The 15,633-nt window shown below is 38.9% G+C and overlaps 1 protein-coding gene and 1 long non-coding RNA gene across 2 annotated transcripts in view; one reads left to right on the top strand and one right to left on the bottom strand.

Annotated features, from left to right (window-relative positions):
• LOC124312826 (exportin-1-like) overlaps nucleotides 1-15,633 on the top strand; it is a 639,300-nt gene that overhangs the window by 230,991 nt on the left and 392,676 nt on the right. The gene's annotated exons all lie outside the window — the stretch shown is intronic.
• Nucleotides 6,509-7,242, bottom strand: LOC124313600. The gene is made up of 3 exons (XR_006910864.1): nucleotides 7,078-7,242; nucleotides 6,769-7,007; nucleotides 6,509-6,698 (listed from the first exon to the last, which is right to left on the bottom strand). It is a non-coding gene; the product is annotated as an uncharacterized LOC124313600 (long non-coding RNA).

Here is a 15,633-nt window from a genome sequence, read left to right as displayed (position 1 = left end):
CGCAAACATCCCTTGCTAACGCAGGTGAGCTGACAATTCTAGTTAGCATTCATTTGGATTCAAACAGGCTACCAAAAGCCGTCACCAGATGGGCGTTTTAGCACTGACAGGGCAATAGCCCTCTATGGCTATTGCCCTGTCGGACCGGCATGGCAATAGATTTCACGCTCTGAAGCCTGTGAGCCAATGAGAAGGCTAGAAATGCGACAGTTTTTTGGTACGGACATGCCCGTACGTACGTGGAGACCATGTTGGTGTCAATTGTCAAAAGCCTGCTGGTAGACGCGGCCCTTCCTCGTAGGCCCCCTAGCGGCCGGGGCCAATAGCTTTCCCCCGGAATCCGGGGGCCAATAGCCAAAAGTGCTATTGGCCCCCGGAATCCAGGGGCCAATAAGCCCAACCTTATTAAATGGTGGAAGGCAGGGCCAGCTGCAGACAGAAATGAATTAATTTTACTTCCTGAACATTTTCAATAAACTAACCGTTGGAAGTATGGAAACACTTACTCGTACGACTTTCCATGAACAACTATGAAGATATATTTCCATTTTATTTTCCATAAGCCAAGCATCCAACTAGAACTGGTCAAACTAGACAAGCGCAAGCAGAAACAGTAAACAGGTAATAAAATGTTGAGGGGGCGGGGGGAGGGGTTGATCAGCTGATTTCGAATGAAACGACATCTTACGGTAACAATTTTCACTTGTTACTGAGAATTTCGAAGTGTTTTTTTTTAAGCATAGGTAGAGGAAGGTGTGCTCATATAATATTTTGTGGGCTGGGGAGAGCAATAAATTATTCTAAAGAAAAGAAAAATAGATTTTTGTAACTCACTCCTGCTGTTGCACAGGAGGTGGGAGTAGAAGTGACCCAGGATGATGCCTACGGGGAGCGGTGTATTACAGGACAGCTTCGTAACAGGCCTGAACAAATAGAACCAACCCCATAATGCAATTTCAAAAAGCATATTACAGAAATAGGTAATTAATTACTTGGGTAATTGGGCAACGATGACAGAGCGGCCGCGTTATTACAGTTCAGATCGCAGCGATCATAGGTGAAGGTGTTGCGGCTAGTGGCGGATTCACGTTGAGCTATAAGGATCCATGCGCTCTCATCGATATCATTTGTCAGATATCACGTTGTCACTAAATAGTGAAATAAATATTGGTCACGCCTATTGCACTCCGGGGTCCGGAGCGCTCTAGTGTCAAAAGTGGCTATTGCACTCCGGAGTCCGGAGTCCTCTAGCGTCAAAAGTGGCTATTGCACTCCGGAGTCCGGAGTCCTCTAGCGTCAAAAGTGGCTATTGCACTCCGGAAATGTATGGCGACGAATTGCAAATAACGACTGATTCTGTGTTTAGACTTTACAATGGTTTTGAATTCATTAAATATTCAATTAAAGGTAAGAAATAAATTTGCAATGTAATTATAATAACAATCAAATATATTTTAATTTCACTAATAACCACAAATAGCCAGTATAAAAGATGGAACTTGGTTAGTATTGTTAACTTAGCTAGAGTCCACCATTGAATCAGTACCTTAATGTTCAAATTGCAAATATAGTTAAGTGTCTTGCAACATGAATCAATTAGAATTGATAAACATATCAACTCAGGGTGTATTTCTTGATAACCATTTCAACTTCTTGCTCTATTTTCTGAGGTTTCAGTATATTGAACTTTGTTTATGATTATCTCCGCGGCGTTGGAACCCAAAGCAACCCATCATCAAAGGACAAGGCGCTTCCATATTCCGCTCTTAAAGGATCTTTGATTGACGCCGCACCATGTGCCAATTCTTTCCCCTCTTAAATCAATTATTTTTTCATTGTCAGTTCATTCATGTGATGACAAAGCACCGAGTGAAACTGAACACGAAAATACCAAGTATTTTTCGCACTCACAATTCAGTTAAAATGTCTTTTGATATTTTCACTATAATAAAGTAAACTGCATCTGCATGTTAACTTAGTTTTGTATTGTTTTGTTTCAAGATATTAAAGACGTGTTTAGCTGTTAGTTTATTGGAATAAGACCCACGGGCATTGCATGGTTTATAGCGTGAAATCAGCTGAATCACACGTTACGTGTCAATCAGCAGAAATAGTGAGTTGCTGGTCAATGCGTTTAAAGGTCACAAAGAACCCCTCGAAGCCCCGTTCTGAGAACTCCGGCTCGACCTTCGGGCAAGTAAGGGGGCGACAGAGGGTGACTCACTATGTCGTGCGTTTATAGCGTGTTTAACAACCTGTTTAAATCCTTACTTTGAATATAATGATATAATATAAATAATAACACTGAGCATATAGAGCAAGACATTGAAATGGTTAACAAGAAATATCACCCTGAATTGAAATGTTTATAAATTCTACTTTATTCCTGTTGCAAGACACTTAACTATATTAACAATTTGAATTTTAAGCTGATTCAATGTTGGACATTGTACTCAGTACTCTAGCTAAGTTAACGATAACGAAATAAAAGTTCCTTCTATACACTGACTATTTTTATTTATTAGTGAGATTCAAATATATTTTATTGTTATAAATACATTTTATTTGAATTTCCAAATAATTCAAATCTAAACCATTCAAATTTCAAAACACAGAAACAGAATGCCATCGGTCGCCAAATGAAAGTACTACATATTTCCTTTCCGGAGTGCAATAGCCACTTTTGACGCTAGAGGACTCCGGACTCCGGAGTGCAATAGCCACTTTTGACACTAGAGCGCTCCGGACTCCGGAGTGCAATAGATTTTACCATAAATATTCTATGCATCAGGAAAATTTTCAAAACCGGAAGTACGAAAACGTACAAAAAAAACATGAACTTTGCCACAAATTCGACGAGGATCACGAATATGTGGTTCTTTTGTGCGTCAATTGAATATTTACTGAACTACTGACTAAAAAGAGAAAACCGGAAGTAGAAAAAAACACATTATTAAAAATCTAACAAGTGAGCTTTGTTGGGGGAATAGTAATCGTCAGTTATCACTAATTATTTCAACAAAATAACTGCCAATAAATGTTTAAAGAAATGTGCAAAGTTACTGAAACTGACTGTTTTGACAGCTGCAAATTATCGAAAAGCCATCTAGCGTTCGAAAAAAGAAACGTCCAAGTAAAAGTTCGTTTGAGTAAGAAGGCCCTGATTTTGGAAACTATTACACAGACAGAGTGTAACGCAACTAGACTATTGATAGATAACCTACGAAAATAAGTCAATTGTTGGGTACCTGGGCATAATCCCGTGGTGAGTGACTGAAGGTGTGTAACAGCGGACGGAAGCGATCATGAAGTGGTCCAGAAACTCGCCAAGTCGCTAGTGAAGTAAAACAAATTGTGTTTAGAAGCAGGGAAGCTAGATGAGCGTGCGTCGCGAAGATAACGATGGACGTTGGTGGAAGTCCCTCTTCCGTCATGGGCAAAGGCCAGCATTGGCACAAGAATCTCCGTGCCTAGACCACACGATTTTCATAAAGAAACTGCGTGCTCTGTAATAAAAGAAAATGTTTTACATTAATGAAAATAAAACAATGAAACAAAACAGTTCGGCTAAAGTGAAAGCTCCTCACCGACCAATTTTGAATTTTCCTGGTTGCCTTTCAAGTCTAGGCTGGATACAGTGGAGGCGCATATGGAAGCCAGTGCTTAGTCTGACCCGGTCCTTTTCCACAGAATCACGCAACATCGTCCCATCACAGTCTCAGCAATAACATGAAAATGAATTTGACATTTTCAAAAGTGAAGGTACTAATTCATTTCTATATAGTTTGATCCGCGGCCTCATCAATATCGTGCGCTTTTCTTTCCTTTTTCCTAATTTCGGTTTCGTCATCCGCTACAACGCCCGTTTGCTGGAATAACACGGACGAATCGTTCGCGTCATATAGGCCCTATATAGCGGCGAGCCTTTGTGTTGGTGTTGGCCTTTCAGGCCTTGGCCGTCATGGAATTTCCAACTGCAGGCCAAAGGTGTCCGAGAGAGAAACAGAGAAAAAACGGTCGTGAGTGTTGCTGTTGTTGCGGTTTTCTCTCCCGAGTGCTGCCAAAATGTTTTCATTGCTGAAAAAGAGAAAAAATAAAAACAACCGTCTGGAAACCGTCAAATGTGCAGCAGCAGACGATATTCCTCGTGTGAGACTGCCGGCGGGACAATAATCATTTTCATGCCGCATTTGATTCAACGTCTCAAACCTAAAAACAGGAGCTCAAATCAATATTTATTCATGGCATTTAGGAGTCCGGATTAGTTTAATATACGAAAAGGAGCGCGGGCGGATTATTTTGGGTGTAGTCGACATGATTCAGTTCTCGCAGACATCATTATAGGATTATAATTATTTGGTAATAATGTTTAAGGAAATAAAATAAACACTCAAGAGACGACGGAAGGGGGGGATTATAAAATATCAAATCCCATTAGGTTGTTTCTAATGCGCAAACATTTGCGGTAACGTTCCTCCAGTGAACTTTGGCGCAAACGAGACGATCCCATCTCGTGCTCAACCGCTTCCCGGCAGAATAGCTATACAACTGAGAACCCCGAGAAACAGTGCAGAAATGACCGTACACCATTTTTCTTTTTCTTTTTGATTTAAAATTAACACAGAAAATAAAAGATTCTTCTCCTGGGGGCCTAGCAAAAATGGCGCAGTCGCAGAAGAAGAAGAAGCGAAAATATATGCGCAGGGAGAGATATAATAGGTACCAAAACAGAAAAATAAGATAAACAGCTGCTGCTGTATGGCAAGTTTTTAGTGCCACCCAGTTCACCCTCAACCCGGGGATTCAACCCTTCATCTCAACCCGGTTATTCAACCCGGTGACTCAACCCGGGGATTCAACCTAGCTGTTTTTGGCGCCATCTAGCGGCTAATACAATAAATACGCCTACAAAATATAGAGACCGGCATCTCCCTCGATTTTTCCCTCGTTTTTGACACCATGAGCGCCACTGTAGGCAGCGTACGTACGCCGCAAGGTACCCGAAGGGATTGGAATTTAAATTAACTTTAATTTAACCAATAAATATAAAGTTACGACAAATATGCAGGCATCCGTTATCGGGGTTGCAAGGTTCCCGTTGGAATATAAAAAAAATTAATTAATATCTCAAAGTTTTAAGTAAATATATATATGCAGCTTATACTAACTCCGTGCGATTAATTAATGTCTCAAAGTTTTTAGTAATATATATGTAGCTAATAATACAAACACCCGTGCGACTTTGGTGCTGCGGAGCCCCGCCGCCCCACGCCACACGGGGACGGGTCTTTATTTAAAGCTCATATTCTCTAAATATCCATTCAGATATTGAAATCCTGAATCAATATTGAATGAGATATTAGAATCCTGATTTAACATTGAATGCGATATTAATACGCCTCGTGGCGGGGCAATCCGCAAACTGTTGAATTATATGAGCCCCGTCACCCTATGTCGTAATAAATTTTTACTTTGCAGTGACGGTAGAAATTAGGTTTGGTGGAATAGACCTCTTGCACAATGCGGATAGCAGGATTCTTGTAGTCCGACAACGCTGCAATCCGCCATATTGAGAAAACCACACCCTTTTTTAACACTGTCTCTTATGGAAGTATTATTTTAAAGTGTTTTTTCTCTTAACTGGATAACAACTTCGACCAAAGGAAAAAATTGAAAAATACTACATCATTCAGGTAATCCGTAGCATGTTAGCATGTTTTCCACTATTGAAGTAGTGGAAGTCATATTAATTAAATGTTTTGTACAGGGCATATGGGCATTGTTTACATATGTAGGACCCAAACATACTGAAACAATACCCACTGAAACACTTTGGTAATTTTTCCTAATTATTTAGATTGTCATGTGTGACGAGGTACTATTCCAAATTGTAATGACTCTGGTAAGACAGTAATATTGCAAGAATTGATTTGCAAATTTTACAGTGAAACATGATACAGAAAACAAGTTAATGTTGCGAATTGGAGATTTTGTTGCATCTGCCATTGCTGTGTGATTGTGAAGACAAACACGTTCCATATGTCATATGTGTTTGTCCGTTCAAAGCAAGGTAATTTTATAAAATTATTAGTTTAGATGTGCTATAATAAACTCATTCTTTATTTAGCACTTGGACGTGCTTGTGGAGTCTCCCGTTCTGTTATTGCAGCTTGTTCTGTGACTGTACATGAGGGATCACAACTGAAACCACAGATTCAGTCTTTACAACGAGAAATTGAAAAACTTCTCATTTGATCTCTCTTGAGGGACAATGCTTTGATTGAAAATACAATTGCCATTTGGCTGTTCATTGTCTAAATTCTCATCTTTTACATTAATCTATCAGGTTCTCCATTCCATTTTGTAGATTTTGATATAGAATAAGCATTTCAATCCACAACAAATATGTACAGTATATCGGTTTGTTGTTAAAACTATTACATTTAAGAGTTAACCCATAGAGTTCCTTCTGTGTGGTGTGAATTATTAGACGCGCACGACTTTTTAATACAATTTTTAAATGTTTATTAAGCAGAACTTGAGAAGAGATTAGGATAAAAGATGAGACCTCTAACAGTATCATCTCTACAAATCAATCTATTTCTTTCCATGAAGTAAAGACGTTCTTGGGCCAACACAATAGATATTTGGAATTCCTGTGAAACCTCCAATGCTGTGAGTTTATCCCTAGCCTGTAACTAAAGAAATTGGAATATGTTAGGATTTCAATAGAAGTATCAATTTGGCTGTGGGTTTAATAACTGTTACCTATATTCATGTGCAACAGCCAGTAGATCAGAAACAGCAATTGAGTTGAAAGTGTCGACCTCAGAATAATGAGAATATGAAATCATAAAAAATACATATCAACACGATACTGGCTATTCAATCAGGGGATCAGCCCATTAATGAGCTCTTAAAATTGATCGCAGGGCGCAGAAAAGAAGAAGGACACCCTTTGACAACACACTTGTGAAAAAACCAACTTTGAAATTTTAGGGGATGCCCTGTACAAAACATTTAATTAATATGACTTCCACTACTTCAATAATGGAAAACTTACACGCTACGGATTACCTGAATGATGTAGTATTTTTCCATTTTTTCCTTTGGTCGAAGTTGTCATCCAGTTAAGAGAAAAAACACTTTAAAATAATACTTCCATAAGAGACAGTGTTAAAAAAGGGTGTGGTTTTCTCAATATGGCGGATTGCAGCGTTGTCGGACTACAAGAATCCTGCTATCCGCATTGTGCAAGAGGTCTATTGTGCCCATAACTAGGCCTAGTTATCAGCCTAGAGATAAAACTATAGGCAGTAACTTTATAAATCATTGGATTTCTCGTTTAATCCTATCCTATTTCAAGTAACGTTTACTTTTAATATTATTTATCCCTGCCATCTGTGTTATCGTTTGTTTATCCCTCCCATCTGTGTTATCGTCTGCTATAACAGCTACTGAAATTCTGTGAAAAAGTAGCAATTTCTCCGTCTGATCAAACGCCTGAATAGATTTCAGCCAAATTTTCAGAAAAGATGTTAAATATCCTCAGCTACGTAGTAGAGTTATTGAAATGTAATAAAAATGTTGATTACAATCAATAATTGTTAAAAAACCAGTGCATCCATCTATGTAGTGTTACGAGAACTGCAAAAAGCCATCTGTGTAGTGTTACGAGAACTGAGGGTGCCCATGTAAAAACCATACCAATGTAAACCATACGGCAAACGAAACTTTGACCAGTAACCCTTCGGGTAACATGCTTGGTGAATTTTATCAAGCTGTGCGCGGAACAGTTATTCCTGTCAGCTCAGTTCATACAGTTCATAGTTAAAATGTCTGTTTTATTCGAAGAGTGCCTCATTTGTGGGGCATGGAAAGACGACATGGAATGTGGAACTTTCTGATGTAGCTTACGACCCTCTGGCTATGAAAAGTAGGGGATGGGAAGGGGTAGGCGCTGGGAACCATTCGGCAACAGGGATATAGCCAGCCGATGGGCCGTTCATTATAGTAGGCCATGGTAACGTGTTTTTCGCGGATGGAACTTCTATAAACTATAAGTGCCCCACAAATTAGGCACTCTTCGAATAAAACTGACATTTTTAACTATGAAGTAAGAGCTATGAGCTATGAGTAAGATTTAACTAAAGAGAGCTCGACATAATTGTATTAACGTCGTTGATGCTTAGCATTTATCCAGGAGCATTGGTATACCCAGTTAGATCACGATATCGTTATGAAGAATGTGTGTTTTTTTTTAACTTAAATTGTGTTATGATACCATAATATCAGCGGTCCTTACTATACATACACGTATGTAAAGACTATTATGGTTGTAATAAAAAAGTGAAAAAATTTATATTATTTATCATGTAAAAACGATATTCCAAATCGGACGTTGCTGATGTCGAAAAGAAATTGGAATATCAAAATGATGTTATTTTTATAATCTGAGATACACTAAACAATGAAACATAATCATTAAATACAAATTTGAATGTTAAAAAGTTTAACATTTGCAAGGATTTGAACTACATGCCTAGGTAAATTTGATAACTTGACTGGATAAAAAAGTCCCACATTTTTAACAATAAAAACTAATAGACAAATCATTATCTTGATTATTATATATAGGCCTATCTACTTATTTATCCTTACTCTTTTCCTAACAAGAACATAAGCTCTATTTTCATCACGAGAAATGCAAAATATTCAACGTAAATAGTCTGCAATTGATAATATATTTAGTATCGTGTGGCTGAGTGGGTTAAGACGCCATACCGAAAGGTTTGTTAAGGGAGCAGATACAAAGGGACGTAATGGCATTACGTCAATGAGGACTAGCATTTATCCAGGATCATTGGTATACCCAGTTAGATCACGATATCGTTATGAAGAATGTGTGTTTTTTTTTAACTTAAATTGTGTTATGATACCATAATATCAGCGGTCCTTACTATACATACACGTATGTAAAGACTATTATGGTTGTAATAAAAAAGTGAAAAAATTTATATTATTTATCATGTAAAAACGATATTCCAAATCGGACGTTGCTGATGTCGAAAAGAAATTGGAATATCAAAATGATGTTATTTTTATAATCTGAGATACACTAAACAATGAAACATAATCATTAAATACAAATTTGAATGTTAAAAAGTTTAACATTTGCAAGGATTTGAACTACATGCCTAGGTAAATTTGATAACTTGACTGGATAAAAAAGTCCCACATTTTTAACAATAAAAACTAATAGACAAATCATTATCTTGATTATTATATATAGGCCTATCTACTTATTTATCCTTACTCTTTTCCTAACAAGAACATAAGCTCTATTTTCATCACGAGAAATGCAAAATATTCAACGTAAATAGTCTGCAATTGATAATATATTTAGTATCGTGTGGCTGAGTGGGTTAAGACGCCATACCGAAAGGTTTGTTAAGGGAGCAGATACAAAGGGACGTAATGGCATTACGTCAATGAGGACTAGCATTTATCCAGGATCATTGGTATACCCAGTTAGATCACGATATCGTTATGAAGAATGTGTGTTTTTTTTTAACTTAAATTGTGCTATGATACCATAATATCAGCGGTCCTTACTATACATACACGTATGTAAAGACTATTATGGTTGTAATAAAAAAGTGAAAAAAATTATATTATTTATCATGTAAAAACGATATTCCAAATCGGACGTTGCTGATGTCGAAAAGAAATTGAAATATCAAAATGATGTTATTTTTATAATCTGAGATACACTAAACAATGAAACATAATCATTAAATACAAATTTGAATGTTAAAAAGTTTAACATTTGCAAGGATTTGAACTACATGCCTAGGTAAATTTGATAACTTGACTGGATAAAAAAGTCCCACATTTTTAACAATAAAAACTAATAGACAAATCATTATCTTGATTATTATATATAGGCCTATCTACTTATTTATCCTTACTCTTTTCCTAACAAGAACATAAGCTCTATTTTCATCACGAGAAATGCAAAATATTCAATGTAAATAGTCTGCAATTGATAATATATTTAGTATCGTGTGGCTGAGTGGGTTAAGACGCCATACCGAAAGGTTTGTTAAGGGAGCAGATACAAAGGGACGTAATGGCATTACGTCAATGAGGACTAGCATTTATCCAGGATCATTGGTATACCCAGTTAGATCACGATATCGTTATGACATCTTTTTGATATTCCAACATCTTTTCGACATTAGCAACGTCCGATTTGGAATATCGTTTTTATATGATAAATAATATAAATGTTTTTCACATTTTTATTTGGGACAATAGGATAAGCCAAAATGTACGAAAAGAAAAAAAAAGGATAAGGAATTGATAAAAGAATTTGTAGAAGAGAAATGAGACACGGAAAGAAAAAAAGGGAAAAAATGTGAGGAAAACAGATGGCAAGGACAGATCCCACCCAGTATATCGATTATCGTCCATAATCTTCTTTTACTGCTGCTGGCTTTGCCCTGGGGCTCCCAACATCATCATCATGATCGATGTGCTGGATTTTGTTGGAAATGCGCAACTTTGTTTTTTTTCGGGGTGATTCTGCGTTAAGTGCAGCGGGAATTTCCATTTCCATTAGTCCGTTTTTCCCAATAAGTCTCGTATAATTTATTGGATAATTAAACTAATGAGACTAAATAACAATTAATTATTTTTTATTTTTTCATCAGCTCCGGTCCGGAATCTGGAAATATGGCACCAGAAAATGTCGGTCGACACTGTCAACGTCACATGCCGAGTTGAAGGAATTTCGCCCAGGCCCAAACTTCAGCTCTACCGTGGAGACCGTCCCGGGTACGTTCCATTTCAATAATGAGTTTACCTTAATATGACGTAACTCTCTGCTGCCATCATCATTATTAGAATGATGACAATAATGTCTTTGATTATGATTGCTTCTTCCTTTGCCTTCTCGTTCTTTTTTGTGCGGAAGATATGGATGAAATCGATCTTTTGGGCGTGGACGGATCACCACCCATATGGTTAGGATGGCTTGTATTGGGTCGGTGTGGGTTTTTAGGCGATAGACCGTCCATCACTTGTCGTTTTGGTCGTCGTCCATCGTTGGCCCCGTCGCTCGCTTCTATTCTATCTGCGGGGGCACCGCTGGCGATGATGGGCCAACTTCGATTCATCTGACTTAACTCTTTGACTGTCTTTCGGAGAGGGTGGTGTGTGTGTGTGTTGGGTGCTTTGCTGGCCGCGGTTTATTTCTCCTATTTTTAACGTCGCCTCCCCAAAATTATTTTTTTCTTCTTCCTCTATTGTTATTAAGGAGCTCGCCGGGTCGTTTCCTCAAGACTTTGTATTTTTTCTTATTTGATTAATCGAACTCTCTCTCTAGAAATAAAAAAGACGCTTTCTGTGTGTGCGGATGTCTTTCCGCCATTATACACACGGCTCGCCAGTCTTCCATCTATCCGAGTGGTGAATCGACGCGGACTCTACGACGTGACACTCTACCGGGTCGTCCACGACCGCTCACTCCGCCAGGAGACGATTTTCGAGTGCGTCTTGTCCATTCCGGCCACGGAGTATCAAATCGCTCGGAGACTCATTTACTATCCAGGTCCCGTTTTATTTTTATTTTTATTTTACCTTTTATTCTTATTATTCAATTTTCTTTCCATCGACATTTTTTTGGTTAGTGGGTCGAGTATAGAGTGCTGGAGGCCTATTCCGTAAACGTTGATCGATTCCGGCCGCATTTACTTATCCATTTTCCCTTTTTTTATTTATTATTATTCCCCCGAAACCAAAATCCAATACGCGCTGTGTGCATTTCTTGTGGTCGATTTTTTTTTCACCGGGATTCTAATTTTCCTCCTTTTAACCGTTTTGCCCGTCCCAGAATAAACGACGAGAGAAGTAAATAAAACGGTGCAAGGGCAACTGCAGTTCGTAGAAATTTGAGTAGGCCTAATTTGAAAAAATTGAATATTTCCCGCCCGTCGTAAATGAATCACCCTTCTTCCACCCTGTCAGAAAAAGGGGAGGGACTTCGGAATTTGGGGGACTTCCGGTTTTCTCATTTCTGTCAGTAGATTAGTTAATATTCATCTGAAGCACAAAAGAACCACATATTCGTGATCCTCGTCAAATTTATGGTAAAGTTCATGTTTTATTTTCTACGTACGCGTACTTCCGGTTTTGAGAATTATCCTCCTACTATCGTTTTTCGCTTCGTGTCGTCTTATTGTTTTGTTTCTTCTTCTTTTATTTTATTTTTCTGTTGAGAAATTCTTGTACTTGTAATTTGTTGGACCAAGTTTCTCTCTCTCCTCTAGGTCGAAATCCAATAAAGAAGAATCCCCAGATTGCAGCCCATACACTACGGCCGAATATTGTGCTTACCCTTACACCCACTCGCCGAGGAGGAGGCACTCCGGGCTAAAAAAGTAATAAAATACTTCCACCGTATAATATCATTTCTTCTTATTTAACCAAAAAAAGGGGAAAATCCAATTTGACTTTAATATTTCTATTTTCTTGTTTATTCTAAAAAAAAGGAACCAAACAGAAAAATGTCGCCACATTCTTCCGGCTGCCGGTAGGATCGTCTGCCTGGAAAGTGTGCTTGGAAGGTCTGCCTGGAAGGAGAGATTTCGACTGGTGGTACGTATGGCGACTCTCTTCTTATGTCATCCGTGTTACGACACTAAATAGGGGCGGCCAACAATCGTCGACATGTGGCAGAATGGAGAGCAAGACTCTATGCATGTAGAATCGTCCGTCCCGACGTCTACAGTTTGTGAGCGATAAGCCACTAAACATAGAAGGAGGGGACCCATGTTCATTACATCACGGTAGGAGCTATAGCCGCCTAGCCCTCCCCAAGTCGAAAGGAGCCAAGAAATAGGAGGGGGGAGAGAATGTGTTAAAGGGTTAGCAAACTGTAAATAGGAGATAGTGAGTGAGGAGGACCATAGAAGAAATCCAGCTGCACACTGGCGTGTCGAACCGATTGAGAAAAAGAGACACAAAGTGTGCCCTCCGGCTCAGTCCCTCCTATTTGGATTTCGTGTGTAACATGGGCAATGGATGGACAATGATTTCAACAAGCGTAGAGAGAGAGAAACGAAAGAGTCAATGTCTTTTTGGTGGGGGGGCTAAAGGATTTCTTCTTCCATCTTTCTTTTGTATTTGTGTGCCGGGCGTCACGGCACTAGTCGATATATACTCGAGTCACACACACACACATATTGTTGTTGTGTAGCTCTTTTGTTGTTCTCCCATTTTCTAGCTGGCGGGAGTGTGTGCAACCGATCCACGGCGCCTCTTGTTCGGTTGTTGTTGTTGTCTGCCCATCTGTTTGGCGACGCTCTGCCTATAAAGATACTCCACTTTTATCGAAACAGATTTCGCCTTCAAGTTTGTTTGCAAGTCCCAAAAAATGTTTGGAGAGAGAAACAACATTAAGGAAGGAATTGAAAAAATCGTAGGACTCGATGCGAGAGAAAGAAAAAGCCAAAGGCATCGAAATGATCCGACAAGCGTCGTGTGTGTTTGTTGGCATCGAGCCGTGTGTGCTGCCGAGTAAATCAAGTTAGGCCCCCACCACCAGCAGCAGTATGGCATACAGATCGTTCTCTCTCTATAGTCTAGCGCTATCTGTAGAAAAAAGATCCTTTTTGCTCCTCCATAGTCGTCGTGTGTGTTGTGTATGCACATCCGCTTTGCAAACACTTTTGAGGGGGAAAATCCCGCCGATTCGATCCTTAGTCGTCGTCTATTTGTAGACTAGAACGAAAATCCTTGCTCTTATTCGCGGTTTTGCCCGAGATCCTTAAGTGGGAAATACGCGGTGCAGTACATTTTTTACTGATAATAAACGGCTTATCCCAAATATCAAATCATTTGAATTGCCCCGCCCCGCTGGTATGTAATTCGTATTGATGGGAGTCGGCCGATTCCGGTTGAATTTTTCATCTTCTCTCTTCTCGCAGGATTTTTTTCTTTTACGGGCCAACGATCACAGCAGTAGCAGTTCATCGTCACTCTGTAAAGGTGGCGATGACAGGGTCTCTATGCCCCCTACCCACTAGTCAATATAGAGACATAAAAAGGAGATCCTGCTAGAAGTATAAGTCATCATTCCGGCCCGCCATCGTATTAAATATAAGACTGGTCCGGATGGTTGTGAGTGGCAAACAAAATATAAGGGTTATATATAAGTCTGGTGTGTATTTCATTAAGGGGGTGGAGGAAAATAGATCCGCGTGCGGATTATTCCGGCTCTGAGAACTTGATAAAAAACAGCCTTTTTTTCAATTCTCTTTTTTTGTTTTGTTTCTGTTTGTGTTTACACACTTCACGCTTGATTAATTAGCTATAACAGAGAGTCTCTCTGCATATACACACACATACAAAGGATCGATCCTTATTTTTATTTTTTTATATGCTCGATGGGTACCAACTCGTTTGGTCGAAAGAAAAAGAAAATAGAAAATGGACGTCCGTCTGTGAATGCGGACACTTTGTATCTCTGGGTAACAGGCCTCTTGAAACGTGTCGCCAAAGTCATGTGCCGTACGTGCCACTGTTCGGACTTAATATCTATACATACATAAGGATCGGGGGTGGGCAAGACAATCTCGAGCATCGCCGTGGTAAAAAATTCGGCGAACAAATAATTTTGACGAACCTTTTTTCGTTTTCTTCCGGTTAAAAGTGGTCGTTATATTTTTATTCCGGATGATTATTATTTTTTTAATGAGCTCACTAAATTTGGTTATGTTTTATTTTTAAAAGAAATAGTTACTCGAAAGTGTAGAAAAAGTGTCGGCTGTTTTGATTGTGTCAAAGCGGATGAGGCGGAGGCGTTCAAAGTAGTTGTTATACTTTTTTCTTCCTGAATCCGGGGAGACGTATAACTTTGACTTGAACTTGAACAGCTGGAGAGAATAGCCTAGTAGGCTTGATTATTGATCTTGTGTGTGTACGACAAGAAGATTTGATGGGCCAAAGTATTGTGCTCAAAGATGAGACGAGCACTTAGCGAAATGACTTTGGTTTTTACTTCCCCGCTAGCCAAATCATTTGGCTGATGGATAAACATGTTGCCAGGGGGTTTTCTGTCTCTATTCACCTGCGTTGCTATTCTTAAATCCTACAGTTGCGCTCCCGTCAAATATCAAACGTCGAAACATTTCTGAATCTTCGAAAATATGCGACGGACGATTGAATCTTATTGCATGAATGTTGGAAATTTATTGGCATATTTCCTTTAGATTCAACATGACTAATTGTTTGATGCCAAAGTTAGTTGGAAACTTGGAACCCTAACTCATACACAGATAACATGTTGCTGCTGCCTTACAGCTACAGGCAGGAAAATGATTCTTTTCTTCACAAAATTGTAAGTTGTAATTATTTGTCTTGACCCTCCATACTTGCTGTTAATATTATAGATTGTTATGTTGAATTAGTTAGGAGAATGATCTGAAATAGCTAACTAAAGAATTTATGTGTTGGGAAAGCTGCTGGAGTAATCTAGTGTCCATCCCCACTTGATTCATTTCGTGCCAGCTAGTGAAAGGCGTGACGAATTCAAATTTAGCTGCTGCGTGCTGTCTTCAAGCAAGCAAT

Source organism: Daphnia pulicaria, chromosome 9 (genome assembly GCF_021234035.1).
Source record: "Daphnia pulicaria isolate SC F1-1A chromosome 9, SC_F0-13Bv2, whole genome shotgun sequence".
Classification (NCBI taxonomy): Eukaryota; Metazoa; Arthropoda; class Branchiopoda; order Diplostraca; family Daphniidae; genus Daphnia; species Daphnia pulicaria.
Note: the sequence above shows the minus strand (reverse complement) of the source record. Positions and strands in the feature narration are given on the sequence as shown.